This window comes from Pelodiscus sinensis, chromosome 4 (genome assembly GCF_052426305.1).
Source record: "Pelodiscus sinensis isolate ZL-2025 chromosome 4, ASM5242630v1, whole genome shotgun sequence".
Lineage (NCBI taxonomy): Eukaryota > Metazoa > Chordata > Testudines > Trionychidae > Pelodiscus > Pelodiscus sinensis.
This window is the reverse complement of record NC_143055.1, coordinates 101,557,172-101,568,478: the sequence shown is the minus strand read 5'-3', so window position 1 is coordinate 101,568,478 and position 11,307 is coordinate 101,557,172.

Genomic DNA, 11,307 nt, shown 5'->3' with positions numbered 1-11,307 from the left:
CTTTGGCGTGGAATGATGAATTGTAAAATCTGAATAGAGAAAATTAATGAGTTTCTGTCCCCCAACTTGTGGGGGCATTTACCATGATTTATTTTTTAGCCTGCAGTAGAAGCATAGTCTTTTCCTGAGTTTTTGGTGCTTCTATGGTAGCTAAATAATAGATTGCTTAGCTTTGGGGTTTTATTTGTTTTTGTGTTTAGCAACAAACTCTTTTAAGGAAAACAATGGGATCAATTGGATAAGAGAATCTAAATCACATTCTGAACTTTAACTGTTTTAACATCTACATTGGTTTAGTTAAAAGTGACAACAGTTGTCTTAAGTGCTTGAGCTCAGGGCCATTTGTCCATTTAAATATTTGTGTCAAAAGTGACAAAAGTAAAATCTCTACAAGCTACATGGAAACTTTTCAAAGACTCCATAATAAAGGACCATCTTAAATGTATACCCCAAATTTTAAAAAAATACAGTAAGAGAACAAAAAAAGTGCCACCGTGGCTTAACAAACAAGTAAAAGAAACAGTGACAGATAAAAAGACATCTTTTTAAAAGTGGAAGTCAAATCCTAGTGAGGAAAACTGAAAGGAGCATAAACTTTGTCAAATTAAGTGTGAAAATATAATAAGAAAAGCCAAAAAGGGAGTTTCAAGAACAGCTAACCAAAAACTCAAAGTAATAGCAAAATGTTTTGTAAGTACATCAGAAGCAGGAAGCCTGCTAAACAGCCAGTGGGGCCCTTGGACGATCGAGATGCTAAAGGAGCACTCAAAGATTATCACGAAATTGTGGAAAAGCTAAATGAATTCTTTGCTTCAGTCTTCATGGCTGAGGATATAGGGGAGATTCCCAAACCAGATCTGTTCTTTTTAAGTGAGAGATCTGAGGAATTGTCCCAGATTGAGATGTCTTTAGAGGAGGTTTTATAAAAAATTGATAAACTTAACAGTAACAAGTCACCAGGACCAGATGGCATTCACCCAAGAGTTCTGAAAGAACTCAAATGGGAAATCACAGAACTATTAACTGTGGTTTGTAACCTATCCTTTAAATCAGCATCTGTACCTAATGACTGGAAGATAGCTAATGTGATGCCAATATTTTAAAAGGGCTCTAGAAGTGATCCTGGCAATTACAGACCGGTAAGTCTAACGTCAGTACAGGGCAAATTAGTTTCAACTATAGTAAAGAATAAAATTGTCAGACACATAGATAAACATAATTTGTTGGGTAAAAGTCAACATGGTTTCTGTAAAGGGAAATCGTGCCTTCCTAATCTGCTAGACTTCTCTGAGGGGGTCAGCAAACATGTGGACAAGGGGGACCCAGGGGATATTGTTAGTATACTTAGATTTCCAGAAAGCTTTTGACAGGGTCCCTCACCAAAGGCTCTTAAGTAAAGTAAGTTGTCCTGGGATGAGAGGGAAGCTCATTTAATGGATTGATAACAGGTTAAAAGACAGGAAACAAAGGGTAGGAATAAATTATATGTTTTCAGAGTGAACAGAGGTAACTAGTAGTGTCCCCCATGGGTCTGTCCTGGGACCCATTCTATTCAACTTATTTATAAATGATCTACTGAAAGGGGTAAACAGTGAGGTGGCAACATTTGCAGATGATACCAAACTGCTCAAGATAGTTAAGACCAAAGCAGGAATTGTCCCAGCTCTGTGAAGAGCTTCAAAAAAAATCTCATCAAACTAAGTGATTGGGCAACAAAATGGCAAATGAAATTTAATGTTATTAAGTGATGCACATTGGAAAAAATATTCCCAACTATACATACAATATGATGGGGACTAATTTAGCTACAATTACTTAAGAGGGAGATCTTGGAGTCATTGCAGATAGTTTTCTGAAAACATCCACTCAGTGTGCAGCGACAGTCAAAAAAACAAAAAGAATGTTAGGAATAATTTAAAAGGGGATAGAGAATAATACAGAGAATATCTTATTGCCTCTATATAAAATCATGATACACCCAAATCTTGAATACTGCATACAGATGTGGTCGCCTCATCTCAAAAAAGATATATTGGCATTGGAAAAGGTTCAGAAAAGGGCAACAAAAATGATTAGAGGTTTAGAACAGGTCCCATATGAAGAGAGATTAAAAAGACTGGGACTTTTCACCTTAGAAAAGAGAAAACGAAGTGGGGATATGGTAGAGGTCTATAAAATCATAACTGGTGTGAAAAAAGTGAATAAGGAAAAGTTATTTACTTATTCCCACAATATAAGAACTAAGGGCCACAAAATGCAATTAATAGGCAGCAGGTTTAAAACAAACACAAGGAAGTGTTTCTTCACTCAGTGCACAGTCAACCTCTGGAACTCCTTGCCAGAGGATGTGGTGAAGGCTAGGACTTTAATAGGGTTCCAAAAAAGAACTAGATAGATTCATGGAGGTTAGGTCCATCAATGGCCACTAGCCAGGATGGGTAGGGATGGTGTCCCTAGCCTCTGTTTGTCTAGATGTGGATGACAGGAGAGGGATCACGTGAGGATTACCTGTTGTGTTCCCTCCCTCTGGGGCATCTGGTATTGGTCACTGTTGGCAGACAGGATACTGCGCTAGATGGACCATTGGTCTGTCCCAGTATGGCCATTCTTATGCTCTTATCAAGTATTTATGTCACGAGGTTGAAAAACTCTGCCATATGCCAGGAGGGAATGGCCAGTGATTAGTCCACAATTAAGTAGATTTTTATTATTGCATTTCCATTCTTGAGGCATACAAGCAGTATTCCAAACTAAATTTAGGGGGTAAGAATTTTGAATCACCAGTGCTTGTAATACCTTATAGAGTAATTCCATTCTATTAATCTTCGCTGTAAAGTTATTTTACAAGAGCTCTTCAATCATTTCAGTTTCATTTTGTTGCTTTATCTTCAGAATCATGCCCATAGTGGAATAAAAGCTGGCTGCTGGGGACTGTAGGATTATTATAGGTTTGCTATTTGCAGCACTACAGTTTAGATTGTGTCATCTCCGTTATAAAACTCTAAAGAAAAGTGTTTTATAGTCTGTTTCTAAAAGTTTGCTGCAAGCTGAAACTTGGCATAAAAGATCTTAACAAAAGCAGAACTTACGAACAAAATGTGTTTTCTACACTTAACCAAAACCAATTTCATAGAGTTCAGGATCTTTTTGTACTAATATCTCAAAGTAAGTTTGATTTAAGACTGTTAATACAGAGCAAAATAGCAGTTTATACCATAACTGGTTCTTTAGGTTTTTGTTTTGTTTTGTTAACCAAAAAGAGCCTCTCCAAGACTCAAGTTAAAAAATACTTTAAATACGCATACAAATAGCCTATCAGCTCATAGGGCACATTAATAAACCTTTCCCATCAGATCAATATTTACCTCTCTAACCACTCAGAGCCTGGACAAAATAGACAGGCCTTGCAGCATGCCTTGCAGGCCAACTCATTCTGGCACCATCAGGCCAAAGACCAAGTGAATGTTGCAGGGCCCATCATTGAGACTGCTCTACCCAAAGCCTCCATACAAGCACCTCCACTGGCTTCAGTTACCAATTTCATAGGAGAAAGGTGGTGTATGTTTACATCCTTAAGTGTTTATAAATCAAAATCAGCACCTTGAGTTTCACACCAATAAAATGGAAGCCAGCATAGGCTAAAGAGCAAAATTCTCCATTAAGATGCCAGACTGCTGCAATCTGCAAAAGATGATGTTGTTAACCATATTCCCAAATCATAAATGTGGGGCTGGCCAGGAGCCAATCTATTAATGCCTCTATAATTTATATCTACTCTCAGGCTTCCTTATACTGTTAGTTTCACCTTAATGCTATTCTGAGGCTCTGTCTCTGCATGCTACTGTTGCTGTATTGTGTGTGTGGGAGGAGGGGGATCCCCTTTTCTTTAAGCAACCTTTCACATGGTTATTTTCTCCCAGCTGGATGGTTACAAATTTGACTTTTTTATACTGTAACGCATGGAAGATACCAAACTGCTATTCCCAGATTTTTGGGACCCAAACATATTGGAGTACTCAGTGTTAGAAAAAAAGCACAAATAATCCTCCAGATATTGTTATTAACAGTAAAGAAGGGGCTGCTGTGTCTGTCCTGGAATCTTGTGCATAACATTAATTTTAAATGTTTCTTATTCCTATATTCAGATCTGAATTATTTTATTTTCAAATTTATTGCATATATACATGCATTGGCAAAAGTCAGCTGGTAGGAGGATATTCAGCCTCTGTGATTTAAAGATATTGCAAGACTTCTCTGCTTAATTTATAAAGACAATTTTAAAATAAAAGTGCATATACAACTCCTCATTATATTCACATTCATCAAAATGCAATCTCCCTGATAACATCCAAAGTGGAGCGTTTACTAGTCAGACAGTTAGGATCTTTTAAGAGAGCCTAGTGACAGTTGGATTTATGTTTCCACAAATTGCTATACAAAAAGATTGACAATTTTTTCTAACGGATAATGTCTTGAAAAGCATGCAATACATACATATATTAAGGACCAAATTCTCTCCTTGGTTATGCCACGATAGCCCTGCTGATTTCAACAGCAATGTACAATTGATAGAGGTTATATGTATCTTGTGGATATAAAATATAGGGGTAGATTTTGGGGGGGGGGCAGGCCCTCATGCAGCTGACAAGAGGTCATAGGTGCTAGAGGTAGGATGCAGCGGGGTGCTACATCACCCCTTGACTTGAAGTGCTTTCTATTAAATACAGGATTTAGTTTGGTGCTGGAATAATTTTTATAGTGGGGGTGCTGAGAGCCATTGAACCACTGCAACAGGTGGGAAGGATGCTGAGAGCGGATTGATTGCAAAATCTATAAAAGAGCCTGTCAGTGTCATATTTGCTTGGGCAAAGTGACTGCAAATATTGCTCTCTGTACAACCTGGAGAGGGTCCCCAAAAGCATACATAATCTTGCTTCTTTGATGCACCAGTTCAGTCTCCCTACAGCTCAGACTGCTAGGATAGAGACCAGGCTTTCTGCATATGCTATTCCCTGCTGAGCTCTCTTTAGGCTCTTCAGCCTTTGAACTGCCCCTTTGAACAGACTAGTGGTAAATACCACAATTTGGCCAACAAGGTGTTGTATGCATTGTCCATGGGCATGTCATACAGCAACATGAACCATTTGGTAACCTAGTCCTTCCAAAGCACCACTTGACTAGAAGAGCCTTTGAGAGATAATCAAGACTTCCAAATTGATTGTAGAGTAATATCTTATGTCATATTTCATATGTAAATTGACATTTTTTCTGGGACTCTTTCTTCATTTCATAGTGTCCCCACATGTTCGGAAGGTTTTTTCCTCCCTCATTAATAAGTTCAGCTAAAAGTTCAATCCTCTCCATACAAAAAGTGTCTAGGAAATTAAGCCCCAGACTACAAGCATAACTTCAGTGGGACTACTCAAATGCTTAATTAAATATGATTGTTTTGCTAGTTTGGGACCTTTAGAGACTGCAATGTGGGTAGCTAAAAATCAGAATTTGTTTTTCCCCCTTACAGGTTTTTTTTTCCGCTTCCTGTTTCTGTTGAGGATTATTTCTGTTTGACAGAAAGATGTCAGTAACCCTCTAACAAGAACATGCAAATGTTAGGAAAAAGAATCCCAACCATGTGATGCTTTAAATACAGATATTGAATTATGTCCCTTTCCCTGAACTATCACACTGACAGGACCGTAGGAGGAGTTGGGGCATTAATTATCATTATTATCTGTATTGTCTTAAAAGTGCATGGCACTTTGCAGGAAATAAAACACAATGAACCAGACCATTAGCTGGTGTAAGGCAGCCTAGATGTACAACACTCAACCTGGTCATGGGGGGGAACATTAAGACCTCAGGTAGTATAAATCAGCATAAGATCTGAGGGGACATGATGCATAAGCAATATGAATAAACACTGATCAGATAAAATTAAAAGTTCCACTATATTAAGTCATAATTGCATAAAAATAACTCCTGGTAATCTCCACACAAAATCTATTTGCATGAAATGGCCACCAGATGCTAACTCAGGCCCTTCACTGTATCTCCTACTTAATAAAATGATCTAAACTCCTTGAAGCAGGTACAATCTTTTTGTTATGTTTATGTAGTGCTTAGCTAAATGAGACTGGGACTTAGAGGTGCTCTATAACTGTCACCACGTGGATTTGAACCTGGGACACCTCTGGAGCTTAGTACGGGATCATCTACAGCTTGAGCTGTAAAGCCCGGTGGCTCTCAGCTTAGGCTTTAGAGCTCCCTTATAAATTTCTCACTGTATGTAGTCTAAGTGTCACTGCATGGAACCACACTAGGACTGTGTCTACACTTGCAGCTTCTTGCGCAAGAACAACTGTTCTTGCGCAATAATCCGCAGAGCGTCCACACTGCCCACCTGCTCCTGTGAAAGAAGATGTACAGTACACTTGGTAAGAGACAGCTTCTTGAGCAAGAGCTACACTCTTTTCTTACAAGTGTAAGCTCTCTTGCGCAAGAGCTCTTGCCAAGACAAGAAAAGAGCATAGCTCTTGCGCAAGAAGCACAAGTATAGATGCTCTCTTGTGCAAGAAGGCTATTTTAGCTATAGAGTTTTATTGCGCAAGAATCCCTGCCGCGTATCCACACTGCCATGGGCGCTCTTGCGCAAAAGCACATCTCACACATGGCAGTGTGGACGTGTTCTTGCGCAGGACTCCTTGCACAAGAACCGTTGCGCAAGAAATTATTGCGTAAGGAGCCACCAGTGTAGACATAGCCTAGGTGTGTGGGTTGCACTTCTGCAATGAAGAGGATAAATAATAAATTTCAGACCTTGGTTTTAATCTCCTATCTCTTCTGGACTGCCACATATCCATAACATAACTTTCTTGATTTAATTACAATCTCTGGATCCTTCACAAAGTCTGGAAGAATTGTTTTCTGTCAAGTCTTCAGGCTGAGATAAAAATATTTCTATTATCCTCTCATAAAAAATATAGAATTATTATAGTATGTGATGCATTGGAGAATTGTGCTATTATGAGATTCCCATACCTTATCAACAGGAGAACTAAGATTCTGGATCTTGTACATAGTATAGGACTATATACGGGCAACCTATCAATGGAATTAAATTAAAGCAATATATGATAATACCTCTCAATGCCTGATTTTTTTTTTTAATCTACGGGGTATAGCATCTGAATTGAAAAATTAATAAGCAGAAATATCAAGCATTCAGATTAATTCTAGCAGAGATTATTTTGCCATCTTTCTTCCTCATGACAGCTAGGACAGGTTGGCAAGACAATATTTTTCCCTGAAGGATAATGTCTTATGTTCCAGAATCTAAAATTTCATTTAAGAAAAATGTGTAATATTATGTTCATATTCATGTTACCAGAGTTCAAGTCTTCACCTGAGTCTGCATACAGCCCTGAACACCAGTTCTTAAGTGAAAATTGCTTTTATTATGTTAGGTATGTTGTCTCTGAATCCTAACAATGATGATTTAATAACAATACGATTACTGCAACATTTGAGAGAATATCAATTTTTTTAACTAGCTGTACCAAAAATTTTTAGTCCAACCCTACACTGGTTTCTCTCCTCTTTTTAAAGATGTACAATGTCTTAATTTTAGACATAAAATGTTACTGAGGAGGAAATTCCTATAATATACTGAGCATTAGTGATGGGGTGAGGTACAGTATTTACTTTGTTTTGCAAATAATTAGATTATTTTCAGAACTTTTGTTCCTATATAATTGTTAAATTGTTCTCGAGTTTTTACAGGTTATCACAATTTATATTTTATTACATTTCTTGAAATCCTTTTTTGATTTTTCCTCAAAATTGTTTGACAGGAGTTTTAATTAAATACTACTATTTTAAAAAGAGTAAGTCTGCTTTAGTCTGACTTTGCTCACAGCATCTCTAATCCTCTCCTACCCCCACTTCTACTTTCTTCTAACCAATTTCAATATTACTAAGGACCTTTCAATCAAACTGACATATATTCAAAACAGCTAACTAAAATTAATACATTCTGAATTTATCCTGTGATTTGAATATTTATTAACTAACACAACCCCTTGAAAGCCAGAGACCTGATATTGGAAAGGAAAATTTTTCTCTCTCCTTCCAAAAGCAAATTTTCTGGTAAATTGTCCTGTAGAGTGACAAAATGTTCAGTCGTCTTTGCTAATGAATCTATCTTACCAAGTACATGGTGTGCAGCTTGAGTGGTAAATGATGTTTTAATGTTGCAGCTCAGAATTGAGAAATACCTTGATGAATTTTTTGGAGCTTTATAAATTCAAGCATTGGCAATATGAAGGCTCACATGACTTGTTTTAACAAAGATGGTAATTGTTTGGATCCCATGATTAAAACAGAACAAAACCTAGTTATTACAACAGTTTGTACTATGCCCACAGATAACAAAAACACTTTTATTGCCAAGTAGTCATCAAGGAAGGCATGTAATTAGCAACTTGCCTTCAAGTGGCTTGAAAGATACTACTACAGTGCCCACAAATGGTAGGACTTTTCAGGATAAGGTATAGAAAATGAAACCAACTATTGAAAGGAAATTATAAATGTGTTCTCCATTTAAAAGCTAAAATTTATCAGGAGAATCTTCTAAGCATGGCTGCTTCCCCGTGCGATTTGCTGCATCTTCAAAAATGAAGCATAGTGAAGTGATATAGAGAACATTTTTAATGCAACAAGATTATAGGACTTGACCTGTTTTTCTTCCCCCACTAGCTTCTTAACTGATTATTTTTTAACTGCATAAGTGTCAAAATGTATGTCAATGCCTAAAATCATATTATCTTCTTAGTTACATGCATTTAACTCAATTAAAATTAATGAGATGGCTAGTGTACCGAAGAAGGGAATCTGGCCCTTAATCTTTTAGGTTGCGTACACACTGCACAGCTATTTCAGAATACCACAGGTATTCCAAAAGAGCTACCCCACGTCTTCATAAGCCACCTGTTATTTTGAAATATTTTTTTTTAAATAATGGGCGCTCTATTTCAGCATCCCGTTCCACAAGAATTAAGGGATGTCTTGAGATAGACTATTTCAAAACTTGGCGCGTCTACACAGCGTCAAATTTAAAAATTATGCACTATTTCAAAATTCAATCATCAATTGTGTATCTTATTTTGAGCTTAGGGTGCTGTGTAGATGCATCCTTACTGTACAATGCCACTGAATCTATTGGCCTCAAAACCAGCCACTTTTATTACAATAGGGAGTAATGAGCTCTGGTGATCTGAACCAAGCACTGGAGGCAAGTTCTTACTGAAATCCAGACTGAGAGTTCCCCTTGGAACTTCCCTCTGGAAAATCATTGGTTGATCTTTGTCTGTCTTCCCCCTCCATGTAAAATAAGGCAATAGCATTTTAAAGATTCATTTGTTAATATTTATGTAGTGCTTAGTATATTTATTGCTATATTTATATTTCATTGTTAACATTTTGTACTTTTAGATCTTTTTTAAAAAACCTTCTGGATTGTAATTAGCTATAGTAGTAATGTATTATGCCTGGTCTGGCTGTAATTTTAAGACTAAACAAAGGAAGAATAAGAATACGCAACTAATTATTGCCCAGATGCTCCATGTTTTCAAAAACCTAAATGCTTGTCACAGTCCTCCCCCAATGAAAATTACACATGAGATTTTTTTATTAAGAATGTAGTAAAATAGGGTGCCTGGTTTAATTTAGTCTGGCAAAGCTGCATAAAATATACCCTATAAAAACAGTTGTGTGGTTAAAAGAATGACATCTGAGAAATAAATAATTTCAATAAACAGCTAAAGCAATATGGAAAGTTTAATGTTAATGTTGTAACACAGAGATAAATTTGTCATGCTTATAACTAGAGATGGGCCAAGGAAGCAGCAAGGAAGCATTGTGCAGATCATAATCCAATATTGTCTTAAAATGAGGTCTGATGTTCAGGTACAGAGTGAAATGACAGAATGGATAATTCAGATCAATGGTGCTAAAAACTTGTGCACTATTTTTGCATGATTTCATCTTCAAATCTTTTATATTGCAGACTTTCTGGAATTTCCACTGTTTTGGACTGGACAAAGAAAACAGAAGTCTCTTGTGTTTGGATCTGACAAAGGCTGCACTAATAAGAGAATGTTTTGTTGGAAGATTTGAATCAGACTACCCCTTGACCTCATTAAATTTAGGGTAATGGGGCAGAAGGAGCAGATTCTAAGGTTACAATTTGAGACTCTTGTAATTTTATGATAAATATATTCTTTTGAAAACAATAACATTCACTTTCTCACTACGACTCTCTTGCTTGAGTAAGAGGAGCAGAATTGGACTCCAGCTGGTGATTCATATGCACCAATCAGTGCAGTGTTGCTGCATCAATCAGATCCCTAATACTTATTTTTGCATCTGATTCATGTCTGAGTGAATACAGGACCAAATCTTGCTCATCTCATTCAAGTTTACCAGTCTTACTGAAATCAGTTGTAATACTGGCATGAGAAAAATGAAAAAGATTTGGCCCAACATGCTTCCGAAGATCAACACTATACCTTTTGTGTGATAGGCACTTTACATGCTGAACAAAATTAGTTTTTATTCACCTATTTGTTCAGTGTTTTAGACAGCACCAGTGTTGTCCATGGCTAGGGCATGCAAAATAAGTGTATATAATAGTGTATGATTTCCCACACTTATTTGTATGGTAAACAGAGCATTTTTATGTAATCTGTCCCTCCATATTTGGCTTTGTTGCACCCAAACCACATAAAATATTAAAATACAAATTCTCTGCACTTCTGTAGTGCTTTTTATCCAAGATTTCAGGATGCTTTATAACATTAATTTCTGAGGCGGTAAATGCATATTTTAAACTGAGTGCAATAGTAAGATGGGGGACTATGTAAATTTCTATCAGATAATGAGTTAGGAATTGAATTTAACAAGGAGTCCTGTGGCATATTAAAGATTAATAAATTTATTTGGGCATAGGCAAAAATCTACTTTGTCAGATGTGAGTTTTTGCCCACAAAAGCTTATGCCCAAATAAATAAATTTTTAACACTCCACAGGACTTGTTGTTTTGGCAGATTCAGACTAAAAGGGCTACCTCACCGAGAATTGAATTTAGGTGTCCTCACTCTTCATTCCTGTCCTTCCCCCACTGCATGCTGCGTACGTAAACACCCTGGAGATTTGTTTATGTTCTCTGACATAGTTACTATGTCAGACTAAGGGAGGAAGGAAGCAAAAAATACAATTTTAAATCTTTACTGAAATGACAGGTTTAAGATT